The following is a 19,521-nucleotide window of genomic DNA, read 5'->3' on the forward strand; positions in this document are numbered from 1 at the left end:
GAGGACTGTAGTTCACTTGGCTCCAGAGCATGAAGAACGCTGAATGCCAGGGGAGTTGGGTTGACTCACGTTTTTACACTCTTCTAGTTACCTCATGGATTGATGCCCGAATGCTAGTTTACCTAGCTTTGAGTGAGTTTGACACAGAATATTTGAGATCAGCTAAGCCAGTCTTCTCATTTTACGAATAAAAATATGTGACTCTTACAGAATTTTGGTGATTTACCCCAACCATACATTGTTAGTGGCAGAACCAGGAGCGAAGCCTAAAAGACGGCGTTGTAGGATCTTAAAGGCCTTTTCACTTCTAATATCTATAGTGCTCTGAAATCTCTTTATCTGAGTTGACTAATCTTTCTCTTGTATGCTGCTTACTTCTTTTTAGTGATCCACTTTGGAATTTGCTAATTTTTTCTTCTTTTTATATAATGAAAAATTGTCAAATATAAAGAAAGACTAGAACAATGAACTTCTATATACTTATCACTTAGTTTTAATATTAACATTGTCATTTTGCTTCATCTATTTTTTTTACTGAAGTACTGAAAGTAAATGAGGCATAATATTTGTTGACATTTTGATTATGTCTGTTTGTCTAAAGTTTCACATGAATGTCTCCTTACTTTCTTGGTGAAATCGCCAGAACTTCTTTTCTCCCTTTACCTCGCATAAAATATACAACATTAGTTCCCGTTCATCATCTAGTCGTATTTTCACACTTTTTTTCCCCAATAATACTATAGTAGATTTATATGTAATTGTTTCCTCAGGATTGCCTTCTTCTTCCGAGAGCCCTTTTCCTTCATTCCATCCAAATTGTTCTCTCAGGAGCTACAATGATATGATATAACTTCACATACACATTTCTCCTTCCTCTCTACAACAGCAGACTGATCTAGAAGGCTTGTGGCCCATCCTGGGCCAATGAGTCATTTGCCATTGATCTTGGACTTGGGGCCCAGAGAGTTGAAGTGGTCTCTCTGCAGGTGACCAACGTTGTAAGCTGAAAATCTCAGGAGGTATCAGTGGTCACATTTCTATTATATGAAGAAAGATAGTAAGAGAGAAGAATGAGGCTGACAGAACACAGAAGACAGAGCAAGCATCCTGTATTGTTATCATGAATTTGACTTTTTTGCCTAAGCTAATTTAAATTAGGAATCTGGCACTTGCAGCCAAGAGAGCATATATGTAAATGTGATTTGGGGGAATATCAATAGGAAGAATCAGGCACCCTCTTTTCAAAGAGGTCAGAATCAAAGACTTGTGAGGGTCAGGACATCCTCTTGTAAGTTTTTGGCTCCTCCTGAGTCTGCTGTCCTTCACCCTGCTTACTACTTCTAGTTCCTCTTTTACCCCTTTACATCATTAACCACCTTTTACTAGTCAACAATTGTATTACATTTTCCGGTTCAAATGACTGGTTGTCTTTTGACGGATGTATAATCCAGATGTCCATCATCAGCTGAATGGATAAATATGGTGTGATATACTCACACCGTTAGCTACTACTCATTAGTAAAGAGGAATGAACTACTGGTACATGCAACCAGGTAACGATTGTCAAAAATATGCTGAACAAAAGGTGCCAGATCCAGATGAGTCCATAGTGTATTCATGAACTTATATGAAGTTCTAAAATGGGCAGAAAGCAGATCAATGGCAGCCTGGGGTCAGGGGTAGGGTGGGGTAGGGAATTGACCACAAAAGAGCACAAGGGAAGTTTTTGGAGGATGCAAAAATCTTATATATATATATATAAAATATATATTATATATGTATATATATATATAAATATATATATTATATATGTATATATATCTTATATATACATATAAATATAATATATATGTATTTAATGTTTATTTTTGAGAGAGAGAGAGAGACAGAGTACAAGTGGGGGAGGGGCAGAGAGAGAAGGAGACACAGAATCCGAAGCAGGCTCCAAGCTCCGAGCTATCAGCACAGAACCCGATGCAGGGCTGGAACCCATGAACCGTGAGATCGTGACCTGTGCTGAAGTCAGACGCTTAACCTACTGAGCCACCCAGGCACCCAGGAAAAAGCTTATATCTTGATTATGGTGGTCATTTCACAGATACATACGTTTGTCAAAACTCATTGAATTATCCTCTTAAGATGGGTGCATTTTCATACATGTAAATTATACTTCAATAAAGTCTATTTAAAAAGAAAAAATAGCCAAAAGATATATGGCAATTTTTAATTGCATTCTATGTTTCAAAATGTTACAATTCCAAAGCTCCAATCATTTTAGTTGATTGACAAGAACTGATTTAAATTCTTGCAAAAATCTTGTTCAATTTTCATTTTTCAGCTGGCATTTTTTGAGGCAGTTAGGTGTGCTGGTGAAGGGGACAGCCTCCAGAGTCACACTGCCTGTGTTCAGATCTCACTTCTTCCTTCCTTGCCTATAAGACAACCTGATTAAGGTTATTAAGTTTTAATTTTCTTATTTGTACAACAGAGATCAAAATAGGGTTGTTGTAAAGTTTAAAGGAGATAAGATACATGCTTAGCCTCGTGCATGGTACACAGAAAGTATAGAATAGATGGAAGGTGTTGTTTCTATGTGCCAGGCATTGAGCTAAATATTTTAATGTACAATACCTCATTAGTTTACTTCAACAGAATTTATGACATCAGAAAACTAGTGCTTGGATATTATTGTAAATATTTGAAATTCTTTTTTTTCTGTTTTTTTTTTTACTTTTTTAATGCTTATTTTTTGAGAGAGAGAGACAGAGACAGAGACAGAGCATGTGTGGGGGAGGGGCAGAGAGAGAGGAAGACACAGAATCTGAAGCAGGCTCCATGCTCTGAGCTGTCAGCACAGAGCCCAACATGGGGCTCGAACCCACAAACTGTGAGATCATGACCTGAGCCAAAGTTGGACATTCATCTGACTGAGCCACCCAGGCACCCCAGTAAATATTTGAAATTCTTAATGAGATTTCTAAGAGGTCTAGTGCTTCTTGGGTAGCACCTCAGAATACACCAGGACATGACCAATTATAATCATATGCAGCAGTGGGGATTTTAGACCCTAGCCCTGGACACACTCAGTGATGTATGATAAATAGCGGAGTGACGGGGTTGGGTGGACCCTGAGTCTGTGCTCAGATAATAGGATAGTTGGAGTTTGGCAGTCAAACTTGGCGTTCAAGGTGAGCCACATCCCTAGATGGTGTCTAGACAGTAAACAAAAGGGGTCAGAAGATTTAGTTGTTGAAAAGGAGAGCGGAAGGGAGGCTCCAATGCAGGCAGCATTCAGAAGTCTGTGCAAGCAGTGAGCTTCAGGAAGTCACAGGAGTCAGTTTCTCCAGGTGGACTAAAAAGTGAAGAGGGTGTATGGGTTGAATTGTGTCTTCCCAAAAGATATATCCAAGTCCTAATCTCTGTTACTTGTGAGTATAACCTTATTTGGAGATAGGGTCTTTGCTGATGTAATGAATTCAAAGATCTCAGGGTGCCTGGCTGGCCCAATCAGTGGAGTATCCGACTTTTTTTTTTTTTTTTAAGTTTACTTATTTATTTTGAGAGGGAGAAGGAAAGAGACTGCAAGTGAGGAGGGTGGGGCAGAGAGATTGGGAGAGAGAGAATCCCAAGCAGGCTCTGTACTATCAGTGTGGAGCCTGACGTGGGGCTCAGTCTCACAAACTGAGAGATCATGACCTGAGCCAAAACCAAGAGTCAGACACTTAACCAACCGATCCACAAGCACCTTTTTCTTTTTTTAAGTTTTTATTTATTTGAGTAATCTTTATATCCAACATGGGGACACGACCTCAAGATCAAAAGTTGCATGCTTTTCTGACTGAGCCAGCCAGGTGCCCTGAAGCATCTGACTCTTAATCTCAGGGTTGTAAGTTCAGGCTCCACCCCACATTGGGCATGGAGCTCTCTTAAAAAAAAAAAAAGTTAAGGATTCAAGATGAGGGCTTCTGAATTCAGTGTAGACCCTAAATCCAATTCTGATGTCCTTATAGACACAGAAGGGAAGACCATGTGAAGTCAGAGGCAGAGATTGGAGTGATGTTGCCACAAACCAAGGAATGCCAAGATTTCCCTGGAGACCCCTGAAGCCAGGAGAGAGTCATGAACTGGATTTTCCCTCACAGCCTCCCAGAGGGACCAACACTGCTGGTACCTTAATTTTGACCTTCTGGCCTCAAGAACTGAGGAAATCAATTTCTGTTCTTTTAAGTAACCAAGTTTATGGTAATCTGTTGCAGCAGCCCTAGGAAAATAACACAGAGGGGAACTGGCCAAGGTCCAGTCTGAAAAAGGAACTGGAGACCTAGGTTACCAAAGTTGGACCCAACATACATGGGACCTAGGGCTCATCAAAAGAGAGTGACTTCGCATATAAGACAGAAGCCCAATTCCAATAACATAAGCATAATAACAAATTCTACATAGAAAATGCAGGGACTAGGGGCGCCTGGGTGGCTCAGTTGGTTAAGCGTCCGACTTCGGCTCGGGTCATGATCTCGCGGTCCGTGAGTTCGAGCCCCACGTCGGGCTCTGTGCTGACAGCTCAGAGCCTGGAGCCTGTTTCAGATTCTGTGTCTCCCTCTCTCTCTGACCCTCCCCCGTTCATGCTCTGTCTCTCTCTGTCTCAAAAATAAATAAACGTTAAAAAATTAAAAAAAAAATGCAGGGACTAGATTGGGTAGAAGGTCTAGATTTGAAGCAGAAAATGGGGTAAGAATAGGCCTGGAAAATCACATTCAGGTGTTTCCATCCATGGGAAGGAAAAGCCTCGAAGAGACCAGAACCTGAAATGGTGCAATATTGGGTTTTAAAAGATCAATAAGCAACTTCGTCTCTCTGCCTCAAGATCAGAACCGATTGAGAAGTAAAGACACAGGACACCAAGAGGTAGAGAACAAAATACAGACTCTATTATCAATAAAGCTGATTAGAAGAGAGAAATTTAGACCTGTGGACAAAAAGCCTTGCTGCTAATTTACTCCCTGTCCCTCTAACCTCCTCCTCCCCTATGCCAGACCCTAGCACAGCACACAGCAGGGGATATTTGAGCCTGCAAAGGATCCACATTTATCCCAGTATTGCTGTCCCATTTAAACTCCAGGAAGAAAAAAAATAGCTAAATCTCCAGTGCTTGCAACCTTTCATTAGATTAGCTCTATCCAGTGGAGAAATGAACATGAATACCAGAATTTAGTATCCACCAGTCAGGGGAGGAGTAAGGAAGGGGTTACTTCTTTAGAAGTCCCTCTCTGTGGAAACCTGAGGCAAGAGGAAAGGAAGTTCCTCCCTAAGAAGTGGTTGTTTAATCAGCATCCATTCCCCTCCTCCCTTACTACGTAGCATTCATATTGTTTGGGTGGGATTGGCCTTACACTTAGCTCTAGGTTGAGGGTTTGTGGACCTATGTCCCTTGTAAGAGATATTGATTCGGGGATGGACAGTTATCCCAAGTTGGTCTAATTAGCGTAGGATTCAGGATAGAAATAAGGAAGTATTCAGTCCCTAGAATTGCTGGTCGCCCTCCCTGTAAGGAAGGCCAGGCCAAGGATGAAGCCAACATACAGAATAGGGAAGAGCCAAGAGAAATTCTAAAAAGCAAATCATATCATGAACCCTGGATCAAATCACACAGGAAGCCTGCCCAATATCTGTCATTTGTCAGTGAATGTAAGCCAATTACACTCCTTTTATTGTTTTAGCCAGTTGGGAGTTATTTCTTTTACTTGCAAATAAAAGTATGCCCCAAATATAGGGGGTTAATCTCTAAGTTCCCTTTCACTTAAAAAAAAAAAAAACCATATCCTAAATTTAATAGGAAAGAAATATATACTTCCATATTCTGGAAAAAATCCCAGGGCCGTCTCTTGAGGTGACAGTGTTATGCCACTAGAGCCTCAGGGGGGCAAGGCAGGCTGTCCCCTAGAATCAGGGTCCATTGGATGAGTAAGATATTTTAGTAAGATGTTTTCTATCGAAAACATTTTCCTTGGTTGGCTGTGTTCCTTCTTACTAACCCAAGGTTGAGAATACAAGAATACAAGAATTCAAATGTGTAGTTTTTATCAAAATTTAGAACACTCATACCTTCTGATTCACCAATTCTGCTTCTCAGAATCTCTCCTATAAAAACACACAAACGATATACGTGCAGTGATATTCCCTGAAACGCTATTCGTGATATTAAAAAAGGAGAGACAATTCTATATCCACCAGGAGGAAATGGTTGCATAAATTCTGGTATATCTAGGGGCGTCTGAGTGGCTCAGTAGGTTAAGTGTCCAACTTCAGCTCAGGCCATGATCTCATGGTTCATGGGTCGGAGCTCCACATCTGGCTCTCTGCTGTGAGCACAGAGCCCCCTTCGGATCCTCTGTGTCCCTCTCTCTCTGCCCCTCCCCTGCTCTCATGTGTGTTCTATCAAAAATAAATAAACATTCTTAAAAAATTCTGGTATATCTATACAATGCAATGCTAACGATGAGATTGCACTGATAGGAAACAATGTAATATATAATTGAATGGAAAAATCAAGAAAGAAAAACATATAGTATGATCTTATTGTGTTGAAAATAAGCTGTATACGTGTCTGCGCTTTAGAAAAACATGAAAGTCTTCCACCTTTTTTTTCATATTTCAGTACTGTTGAAAATTTTTACAATAGATACAAAAGGTATCTATCGCTTTTTTAATTCAAAACCTTTCTTTTTAAAGTGTATGTATGTATTTTTCTGTGAGAAAAGATCATCAATATTTTGAATCATGGCCATTGTATATAAATAACTCAAACTTGTAATTATTTTATTGACTTATTGAGACTAATTCAAATGACTATATCTATTCATATATGCATATATACACATGTATGCATGATCATTATTCAATAATTCTTACTGTGTGCTTACTATAAATGAGTAAAAGTCCTATAGATATATTGTTCTGCACATATATAGGTCCAAAATAGTCTCAAGAATGTAAATAAATATTGAAATGAAGCAAAATATGTACGTTTATGCATGTGTAATTTTCAATCATCAGAAACATTTAATTTGGTTAATCAATGATGAACTTGATTTCCTGTTATAAATTTGTAATCTTTCCCAATTTCATCTATAAACTTTATAGTTGAAAGCACTGAATTGGATAGCTAACTAGAATATTTTGGATGTAGTATCTTTAGACCCTTACCACATGCCAGAATTTGAAACTGAGTTTTCAGTTCCAGACTTGACATACAATTTCTAACACCTCTTTTAAATCATGGTTATCATACTCATTCATTTGCTCCCACTCTGAATTCAGAGGCACTTGTAATTAGTCCCATACAATTTAGTATTCCAATATTAATTAACTCAGGTATATAAATCTTTTCTTTCTAACTTGTGCAGCTGAGAGCTTCTGGAGGTCAGAAACTGTTTTCTCTTTCCTCACAATCATACACCACAGTTTATTCTTTCAGAAATTTGGTTGACTAAATGCATCCCTCAGCTTCCTCAACAAAGAATGTACATTTAAACTAAAAATAGAAGGCAGATCCTCTGTGCTTTTCAGTCATAATCAATATAACTATTCCTGAGGTAATTATTTTCAGTTTAGCAATTTAGACATAATCCCATCATTGAATTAGGCTTCAGGTCCTAGAGAGAAATGTCAGGATGTTTATTCACCCTAGCTCACATCGAAGCAACTGTTACCCTTCAAGCTGATAGCCCCCTCAGTAGGCATCATTTCCAGGGAGCAATTTTAGCTTACATAATAGTTTTTTTGGAATACACTGTGAAAAGTATCTATTCTGTTTTAGAAAAACAATGGTCTCTCTCTCTTTTAAAGAATTCTTGTCCTATGACGATTTCCTTGAACTTCAGACTCAAACAATAATTAAAGGTAGCAAGAAAGATGCCGGGAGAAAAGCCAATTTAATTGTACTATGCTGAATAATTGTTTCTGACTTCCAGCTTGCCCATTGTGATATTTTTTTTTTTGGCAGGAAAAAAATTAATATCAGACTCCAACAATCTTCAAACAAGTAAAAATTATAATCTGGTGGGTGCCTATTTAAAGTAACAGAATCCAAGGCAACACAAGAGGTTTAATTTTAGACATGCATGTTATTAACTAAGAGTAGGAAAGAGCATTATCTAGTAGTGAAAAAACAGGAGCTTGAAACCTTTTAAAATGTATACTCTCATTTCTTCAAGGTTTGAGTTGAATTAAATAACTTCAACTCCTTGTATTTAGCTGCTCTGTCCTTAAATTTGGTTTTGCTTACCTCTTGATCATTACACAAAATTGTTGACTATCCAGGCTTATAAAACACAAATTCTTTGTCTTAGTTTGGGCTGCTGTCACAAATTACCATAGACTGGGTGCCTTAAACAATAGAAATTTATTTCTGACTATTCTGAAATCTGGGAATTCCAAGATTATGGTGCCAACAGATTGCGTGGCTGGAGAGAGCCCTCTTCCTGGTTTGCAGTCGGCCATCTTTGCATTATGTCCTCACGAGGGGGTGGAGAAGCAGTGTAAAGGGTTCAGAAAATCTTATTTACTGACATACGTGTATATTATATAATTTATATATAGGAATGTTAAAATATTATGGAGTGACCTTTTCAACACTGGTGGGTAAAAAGTGAGTTTTGAAGACTCCTCTAAGGCAAAATACGATTGGATTATAATAAAGAACTAAGTCAATAACAGAATTTAAAAATTCTAACCTAAAGATAATTACTGAAAAATGGAAAGCTTGCTAAATTAACATGTGAATTTGGACACTAAAATATCTGTCTTGTCTAGTGATATATTTTAAAATGTTATCAGTGGCTACAGGCAGGCAGTAGCTACACAAAAGTAGCAATTAATGTGACAGCAGTTGAGTGAGAAGACCAAATTAGGGGGAATTATTTACTCTCATTGCTATGCTTGGAAGTGTATAGGAGGTACCAGGATTTATTATAAAGGAGGTTATGGATAAATACACACTACTTTTTATATTTGTCTTGAAATGTACAATTGCACAAAATCCTTTCAAGAAAAAAAAACTTCAAGTGAGTAAAATATAGAACAATTTACAGTCTCGGATCTTGTGTGTTCTTTTTTGAACAGCAGCCACAGTCTCCAAACATTGGATAAATATTGAGCTCTTTTCTTAAACTTTTTGTTATGGAAATTTCCAAACATACACAAAGTAGAAAGAATAGGATAATGAGTCCTCATGTATCTATTACCTGGATTCAACATTTATCAGCATATGACCAATTTTGTATATAACCCTGCTGTCCCCTGACCCCAACCACACTAGATTATTTAACAGCAACTGTCAGAACTGAAGGTAGGGTAACATTGTGTGCCAACTATATTTCAATTAAAAAAAAAAAGCCCTCAACAATAAAATGAAATAAGCTGTCAGGTAGCATATTGTTTCACCAGAAAATACTGTAGTATATATATCTAAGAGATAAAGACTTTTTTAAAAGCATCGTCATACTGCCATTTTCAAACATTAAAAAAATGAACATCTTATTATAAATAATATACAGTCAGTAATGTCAAGTTTTACTTATAGTCATCTAATTTCAATAATATTTAGTAGTAATACAACATTTTTTTCAGATTGAACTTTATAGGAATCTGAATTTTTGAGTTTAAGAATTTCTATGCAATACTTGCATTGTTTTGTTGTGTTGAAAGTATGTTAAATGAATATATCTTATAAATCACATTCCTGTATTTGATAGATTGGTTGGTTGATTTATTTTATACAAGAACTAGAAACGGAGAAAGTTGATTATTCGTAAGGCAAAACAAACAGAGCAAAACTGAAATCCAACCTCTCTGCTTTTGAAAATAATTTCTCTGAGTCCAGAATGGAAAGAGAAATATCTTGACATCTTTCCTAATGCCATGGCTGACTTTCAGTTTGTTTACACTGCTATGTTGCACTCAGCTTTAAAATACTAAAATTCTTGGGGTGCCTGGGTGGCTCAGTCGGTTAAGCGTCCGACTTCAGCTCAGGTCATGATCTCACAGTTCGTGGGTTCGAGCCCTGCGTTGGGCTCTGTGCTGACAGCTCGGAGCCTGGAGCCTGCTTCTGATTCTGTGTCTCCCTCTCTCTCTGTACCTCCCCTGCTCACAGTCTATCTCTCTCTGTCTCTCAAAAAGAAATAAATGTAAATAATAATAATAATAATAATAATAATAAATAAAATACTAAAATTCTTCTTAAAAAGAAGAGGCTAGTGGCTCAAGTCAGTTGAGTGTCAGACTCTTGATTTCAGCTCAGGTCATGATCTCATAGTTCATGGGTTTGAGCCCCACATCGGGCTCTGTGCTGACAGTGCAGAGCCTGCTTGGGATTCTCTGTCTCCCTCTTTCTCTGCCCCTCCCTGCTCACACTCTTAAAAATAAATAAAATAAACATTTAAAAAATCTATTAAAAAATAAAAATAAAATAAAGAATAAAAAGTCCATACCATGTTAATATAAATTATATATATGTATGTAATGCATCCATATTTTCCAAAAAAATTAAGTGAGAAGAGTGGCATTGCTTTAGTTTTTTGCCAATCCCCTTAATATCTAGTTTTAAAAAAGGGGGGGGGGGATTTTCATATCTACTTCTGCATTCAATAACTTCTGCTTCAATATCATGTCATATAGCCTCTGGAAAACTATATTCATGAAAGAATGAGAATAGGAAAGGCTAATAATGTCTTAGTGTTATTATGAAAATAGTTTTGACCTGAAAATAGCAGACCTATTAGTATGTCTCAGGGATTCCTAGAGGTCCTCAGGCTACACTTTTTAATATTTTTTTAACTTGAAAAATAATTTACATACCATAAACTTCACCCTTATAAGCTATACAGTTTAATGGTTTTCAGTATATTCACAAAGTTGTACAACAATCACTATTATCTTATTCCAGAACGTTTTCATCATTCCATTAGCAGTCATTGCCCATTCCCCCAATACCATCACCTGTTACCACCTAGTAACCACTAATTTTTCTGTTTCTATGAATTTGCTAATTCTAGACACATCACAGAAGTTTAACCCATATATAACATGTGATCTTTTCTTTCTGGTTTCTTTTACTGAACATAATATTTTCAAAGTTCATCCATGGTGTAGCATTTATCATACTTAATTCTTTGTAAGGCTGAATAATATTCCATTGTATGGATATAGCCAATTCTATTTTATGTATTTATGTATTTATTTATTTATTTATTTTTAATTTTAAAAAATATTTATTTATTTTTGGAGAATGCAAGTGGGGGAGGGGCACAGAGAGTGGGACAGAGGATCCAAAGCAGTCTCTGTGCTAATAGGCTGACACCGGTGAACCTGATGTGGGGCTTGAACTCACAAACCACAAGATCATGACCTGAGCTGAAGTCAGACACTCAACCAACTGAGTCACCCAGGTGCCTCTATTTTTTTTAACTTTATTTATTTATTTTGAGAGAAAAAGAGAGACAGCAGGGGAGGGGCAGAGAGGGAGAGAGAGAATCCCAACCAGGCTCCATGCTCAGCACAGAGCCAGACATGGGGCTCGAACCCACAAACTGTGAGATCATGACCTGAGCCAAGATCAAGAGTTGGGCGCTTCACCAACTGAGACACCCAGGCGCTTCTGGATATATTACATCTTAATCATTCATCGTTTGATGGGCATTTGATTTTGCTTCTGCTTTTTGGCTATTATCAGTAATGTTGCTATGAGCATTAGTGTACAATTTTTTGTGTAGACATGTTTTCAACTCTCTTGGGTACCTACCTGGAGGCAGAGCTGGTAGGTCACATGGCAACTCTACACTTAACTTTTTGAGGAACCACCCAACTAGACGCCACAGTCTGAGAACCACTTCCCTCGTCTCTGCCACTGTCACTTATGTCTGGACTATTGCAAGACTTGCCTAACTAATTTCCCTGTTCCCGCCTGGTGCCCTTGAAGTTTTTATTTCACACAGCTGCCAGAGCCATGTTTCTGAGAGCTCACATTAGAGCATATCACTTCACTGTGTAAAAACCTCCCATGGTCTTTTACACGTGGAATAGAATCCCAACTCTACCAGAGCTGGAACATGATCTAGTCCCACTTCACCTCTTTGACTGTGTCCCCCCACCACTCCACCCTCACTCACTGTGGGCCAGCCCAGGGACTTCTGCTTTTCAAACAGGCCAAGCCCCTCCCACCTCAGTGCCTTTTAACTTACCCCCTTCATTTGGAACTTGCTTCCTACTAATCTCTGTGTGGTTGGTCCTTCTAACCTACATTCAGATCTCTACTTGAAAGTAATGTCCTTGGAAGAGCCTTCCTTGGCCTCCCCATCTAAAATAACCACTCCTACCGATCACTCTTTATCCTTTTATCTGACTATATCTTATTCAGAGTACTTACATCGTTTACTTATCTGTTTAATTTTCAACATTATATCCAGTCCCTAGAGATTCAATATTTTGGTATGAGTGCAATAAAAGGCAAAGGCACCGAGTGTTCCAGTTATTTATCACTGCAAAACAAACTATCCCAAAACTTAGTGATTTAAAACAACTGTTTATTTTGGTTAGACTCGGCTGAGTGATTTTTCTATTGGTCTTGCCAATAGTCACTTGTGTAGCTGCAACAGATTGACTGGAGGCTGGGCTCAGCTGGACCTCCCCCTCCCCCACCCTCACCACATGGCCTCTGCATATGGTCTCGACATCAAGGTGGTTGGATTTCCTACATAGCACTTCAGGGTTCCCAAGAGGGAAAAAGTGGAAGCTGCTGTCCTTTCAAGACTTAAGCCTGGAAACTAGCACAGCATCACTTCTGCCATATTCTGTTGGCTAACAGAATCAACAAAGACAGCCCAGATTCAAGGGATTACACGGGGACATGAACACCAGGAATGTTTCATGGGGATGGTTGGGCAGGGGGGTAGCCAATGAAATTGGCAAGCACTCTATGCAAAGGCTCAGTACATTTTACTTATTGTTATTATAACTACCCAGTAGCTGGAGGAGGAAATTCCCTAAAGAGTTGCCTGCATTGCATATTAGAGCATCTTTGCTAAGATAGAGTTGTATGAATAAGAGTAAGAGAAAGATGATTAACTATTTCGAGTTTAGGAGTCTTTGCTACAACTTGGTCAGAAAGCACACACCTGGAGATGGATGTGTTTTATTATAGACACTTTGTAGTTATATCTGTTAAAATGGAATTCTAATGGAATCCTTATCTAAGCAGCATAGCGTAATAGTTCAGTACAGGTCTCTGGAGCCTGACTGCCTGGGTTTGGGTCCTGGCTAGACAGCTTACTAGCTGGTGATCTCACACGAGTTTCTTAACCTCTTCATGTTTCCGTTTCCTTATCTGTAAAATGAGGATAGTAATAATAGTAACTACATTATGGGTTATTGAGAATTAAGTTGGTTACTATCTGTAAAGTACAGGATAATGCCACGTAGTGACTGGTATGTAAGCATTTGTTAAATGGAACACAAATTTCAGGAAAAAAAAAACCCCTAAAATGTGAATTCTAAGAACATCAGTACTTACATTAATCAAACAGTAGATAATCTTTTTTTTTTTTTTTTTTTTTTTTTTTACTACTTTCCAAAAGGCAATTGAACTAAATCAAAATAGTTTACCAGGATGTAATAGAAACCCTTCTCTCCTCCAAGTTTTCTCCAATCATTAACTATATAAACACATGCCAACTAATCAGTTCTTTTTTAAAATATGTTTTTGCAATACTTAATCAGACTTTAAGACTTTGACCTTTGTTGCATTTTCTTTCACCTTCCTTAATAACTCTTTTTAAAGGCCTTCAAAAAAAAAACCCCACAATAATGACTGGCAAATTAAAGTAATATTGGACAGCAGTGCTCGTTCAAAGGTCGGTTTTGATTGTGCAGGGTTGGAAGTCACTCATAGCTATGAGTGTCATAGTCCCAGGAGAGCTGGTCCCTGGTCTCTTGAGACTCAGGTTAATTCAGGGCCACTCCAGGAATTTCGCTTGCAGCTTCATTAGCATAGACTATTCCAGACTCCACAGCCTCTTCCTTGAGTCCCCAAGCCAACGAAAGCTGTAAAAGGGGGGACTAGAGTTAATCTAGTTCTCATCAGAGCATTCTAGGGTAAATGTGCAGGCCAAATTGCCACTAACTATTTTAGAAACCCTAGACAAGATGGATTCATTTATGAAAAAGATGAAAATATTACCTTAGGTTTATGTGTCATAGAAGCTTTTTAAAGCATTTTCAGTCTTATATCATGAACAGCTGAGGAAGCATAGCAAGACTAATATAATAATTATTGCTTTCGTGACAATCAGCATTCCAAGGATGAGAGGTCAATGCAGAAGGGTAATTATAAGTAAGAATATGTGGAGACAGTGGGTTCCCTTTGTCTTTCCTGGACCTCCATGTACTTTTCAAGTTCTGAGCACTGACAATTAAAGCTTTAATCCTCTTCTTTTCTTCTCATTTTTGAAGCTATAACAATAAAGGAGGAAATGGAAGGTATGTATAATCTTACCACCTCAATGCAATTATTTTCAATTCTACGTATTTTCTTACAGACTTTGTCCAGACACATGCCGGTTTTTATATAATTACCATCATAGTGCATATGCTTTTCCATTTTTTACTTTTCTCCTTTTATAGCAACATTTGTTCATGTTGTTGCATAATCTTCTTAATTATCATGGCTTCATTTTCCTATCAGTTGATGTGTGGCAATTTACTTAGTCATTTATCTATTAGTAGACAAGTAAGTTGTTTTCACTTTTTTGGGATACAAAAGTTATAATGAACATCTCTGTTTTTATACCTTCTTTGGCATATTCTCCATGTGATAAATTCCTAAGATTATAAGTTGTGGCAGATTTTATATTCTACAGATGGCCACAACAATCTCTCCCAATCCCATTGCTCTTCCACAATGCAACCTTGACACTCCCCCTTTAACATGGGTGGGCTCTGTGACTGCTTTGACCAATAGAATACCATGCAGTCACTGGAGTATTACTCAGCAATCAAAAAGAATGAAGTCTTGTCATTTGCAACTACGTGGATGGAACTGGAGGGTATTATGCTAAGCAAAATTAGTCAGAGAAAGACAAATATCATATGACTTCACTCATAGGAGGACTTTAAGATACAAAACAGATGAACATAAGGGAAGGGAAGCAAAAATAATATAAAAACAGAGAGGAGGACAAAACATAAGAGACTCTTAAATATGGAGAACAAACTGAGGGTTGTTGGAGGGGTTGTGGGTGGGAGGGGATGGGCTAAATGGGTAAGGGGTGTTAGGAATCTACTCCTGAAATCATTGTTGCACTATATGCTAACTTGGATGTAAATTAAAAAAAAAAAAAAAATATATATATATATATATATATATATATATATATTTGTAAAGAGAAAAAAACAAAAGGGTCTCTCTAGCTTAAAAAAAAAAATATTAGTAACACTGCACCTGTTTCAAGTGTAGCCCTTAATTGGCCCCATAACATCTATTTCCTGCTTCTAGAAAGTACAATTATCCTGACAGTACCATGATGTGAGAGGCCCAAGCGACATGAAGAATCCCTGGGTTCTGAGATGCCAGGTGACAATAAGAAAATCCCAGCAGCAGTGAGACATCAGACATGTGGACAAAGACACAACCTTGGAAATTATCATCCAGACCTCACAAACTGGAGCCAGGCAAACTTCCCAGCAGAGCCCTTCCCACAGACCTACATGCAAAATAAATGGTTGTATTAAGCTACTAAATTTTGCGATAGTTACTTAGTCATAGGTATTTGAAACATGAGTGTATGGGCCAAGGGCAGGCTGTCTGAAGATGGGCCACTTTGGCATGATTATTTTGATTTAAAAAGCAAAGCAATTAAAACCCAGCAGATCCGGGAAAAGTTCTTTTCTTCCGCCTCAATTACCTAAAAAGAAGTTAGATGGGCAACCTGCTCTAGGAAGAGAGTTATCACCATAGATAATTACGTTTTGAGAGGGTCTACTATGGTAGACAGGGAGGAACCTAGCAAGATGGGTTAGATCAAAGTCTTCTATATTGCATTGTTTCTGAGGGGCCCAGCAAATATTTGTTTACCAAATATTTACTCCGTTTCACCTTCCTGTGAATTGTATTCCTTCCCTTCGAAGTCCAAGATCCTCACCCACTTTTCCTTAATTCAGAATGACATGCATACCTTTTTTTGTCTGTCTTTTGTATGGATTCCTTCTACACATTAAATTAAATTTGATTTTCTCCTGTTAATCTGTCTCATGTCAATTTAATTCTTAGTCCAGCTAGGAGGACCTTGAAGGGCACAGGAAATTCTTCCTTCCTGACATGGGTCAAAAGATTAAAAAAAAAAAATTCCCAAATGCTGGCAAAAGCATTTCTAACAGGACTGAACCAGTTTATACAGTGAATAATGCCTTAAAAAGTCTATACTTCTCAAGGTGCAAGCCTTAGAAGGATTTTGTTGTCTGCCCTGTTTTGGAATTACTTCATTTAAGGGAGAGCTGGGGTGCCTGGGTGGCTCAGTAGGTTGAGCCTCCGACTTTGGCTCAGGTTGTGATCTCGCGGTCTGTGAGTTCGAGCCCCGCGTCGGCCTCTGTGCTGACCGCTCAGAGCCTGGAGCCTGCTTCCGATTCTGTCTCTCTCTCTCTCTCTGCTCCTCCCCCACTCACACTGTCTCTCTCCTTCAAAAATAAACATTAAAAAAAATTAAAAAAAAAAAAAGGGAGAGCAATAGCATTCAACTCTTCAGAAGGGATTTTAATTTTGCCTCTATTCTGAGAAGGCAACTAACTGCTCACTTTGGAAGCCCTCCGCTGATTATCTCACCCTCACCATCTCTGGTTTACGTCCTTCTTGTCCACACCGTCCCCCCTCATTTTACGTTCTACTCATCCCCGCCCCCCCCAAATAATACCTGCCACTCACCCAGTTTGAATTGAAACATATAAAACAATTTGAACTTCCTTTAAGAAAGGAACCAAGAAGGGCTGAAGTGGGTGTGGATACCAGTACAGTACATTAAACACAAACATATGCTTGATTCATAAACTCATTCCAAAACCTCTTGGAGCAGCTACTATGTGTTAAGCACATTGATTCTCTCAGGTAGGACTCTGAGTATCTAGTGATAGAAACTACTTTAAACCAGATTAAGGCGAATGGGAATTGATTGGCACATGGAATTGAGGATTGGTTTCAGGAGAAGCCTGATTCGGGGCTCAAGCAAAACGGATTTCTCCGTTTCGTGGCTGACTCTGCTCCCCTCTGTGCGCTGGTTCTTTTCTCAGGCTCTGAGTGGTTGCTTCAGACAGCAGCTCCAACACACAGCCTCGTGGGCTCCAGTTCAGTGAAAGAGAGAGAGATTCTTCCATGGAGCTACTGCACATGCCCTGGCATTCAAGGATTGTTAACATCTCAGATCCTACGCCCATGCCTGACAGCCACGTGGGGGATGGGGGAGGGGGGAACGTGGTTCAGGATGCACTGATTGGCTTAGGCTGGGCCACGTGTTCCATCCTGGCCCTGAGTCCTCCTCTTCCCGAACTTTCTTACTGAGAGCGGGAGAGGGGAAGTAAGAGGGAAGTAAGAGGTCCCGGATGTAGCTGCAGAAGAACGCATCTGGCTTCTCTTCCTCTTATGCAGGAGTTTTCTGCAGACACTATGGTGTCACTGAGCATTGACTTCCAACCTTGTTTGATTAAATACTACCCCCCGCCCCAGTTTAATCAATGTCTTTAAAAGTGCTATCTCTGGACCAGGGATTCACAGTGCCTCAGCTGTGTTTTAGTGTACTGATGCAAGGATAGTTCTAAAAGTTCAGCCACTTCTCCTTTGAGGTGCCACAAAATGCCCTTCTTTCCTAGGAGAAGCAGCCTCCAGGGGAAGGAAGGAAGCCAGCAGATGAAAAGCTACTTCTTTCCTTCCGCTCCCAGGAAAATACATAATTAGAATTTTCCAAGATGTGAAGAAAAAGGGTACAGCTAGATTTCCGAATGTGGAGTGAGAAGTATTTTACAAAAGGAAGGAGTTGGATTAGACAACTCTCTAGAGTTCCTCCTCCGGATAGGGGTCTATGATTCACAGCCCTTCTTTCAGAACAGCCAGTTTGGGGGTATTGTTTTTAAGAAGGGGAAAAGGCGGGAGCACCTAGCTGGCCCAGTCCAGAGAGCATGGGACTCTTGATCTGGGGGTGGTGAGTTCAAGCCCCACCATGGGTGTGGAGTCTACTTTAAATAAAAAGAAAAAAGAAGGAGAAGAAGAAAGGGAGAGGGCATTGGCTCCTGAAGTGGAGACTGGTGGAGAGGGAGGAGTCTCTTCAGGAAAGAGGGAAGGGGAAGGAAGGGAAGGGTAAGTGCAGATAGAAAGACACACTTGACCCATTTTCCATTTGTAGCTGTCAGGCTGCTCCTCCCTCCTACACGGATTTTGAGCCTTTCCACAAATCCTCAGAATTAGTTCAAATCATCAGCTGCTTACTTGACAGCTTTATTCCCTTGGCTCTTGAAGGGGAAAGTAAATCAGAGCTTGACTGCTCAGAACCTGACAGGAAATCTTAATAAAGATGTTCATGGGAGGTGGGGGCAGGCTTGAGGATCTGCAGTCATCTCTCAGGCCCTACTTCCCATCCAGGCTGGCTTCCAGAAAAATACAGCAAGTTGTAGGAATTGCAAGATGGCCAGGCTCTACTGCAGAATGAATGATCAGCCCTCAAGCCATGTCACTTTTAACAAAAGCAATGAAAAGGAAAGACTGAGAGGAGAGAAGTTATAGGGGCAAAGTGGTTGAGAAAGCCCCAACTTGCAAGTGAAATGTTTGCATTCGTACAAGGGAAGCACAGTAAGCAACACAGGAAAACATTCAGCCATGTAGCAGAGGCAGAGGGAGTGCAGGGGAAGTCTGCCGGTGAGCAGCATTTCAATGCTGAGTTACAGGCAGAGAATGGGCTAAAGCGACGGAGAGAGAGAGCTGTTCCCTCAATATGGGTTGAACTCAAGTACAGTTTCAGCATTTGTGCTGATGTTGCCTCATTTGAAGTTTCATTTCCCATGGATCCTCTGGGGGGTCAGAAGAAATGCAGAGCCACACAAGCTGTGCAACAAGCGAGTATGTTCCAAACAGTTTAGTTTGCCAAGGGCATCACAAATAAACAAGTCCTCTCTCCAAGCCCTCTCGCTTACAGAACTGTGCCTCTGCATAAGGATCCAGAATGTCTCAGGTCATATCAAAACCCAAATGTTGTCTTTTATCTGGAATAGAACACGTTGAGAATTAGGAAACATGTTGCATTTGACCTGAGCCCTGTGTTCCTGGAAAAGAGTAATGGGGATTAAGAAATCCCCAACCCTTTATGTTCTGGAAAAGGGCCTACTGCAAAGAACCACCCTTCCCCATATGGCTTAAATAAGAGTCACTAATGTCCCCTTGTTTATCTGTGACAAAGCTGGACACGGATTTTAAATTCCCTTTGTTTGCTTCATAAA

The sequence above is a fragment of the Acinonyx jubatus genome, chromosome B4, assembly GCF_027475565.1.
Source record: "Acinonyx jubatus isolate Ajub_Pintada_27869175 chromosome B4, VMU_Ajub_asm_v1.0, whole genome shotgun sequence".
Lineage (NCBI taxonomy): Eukaryota > Metazoa > Chordata > Mammalia > Carnivora > Felidae > Acinonyx > Acinonyx jubatus.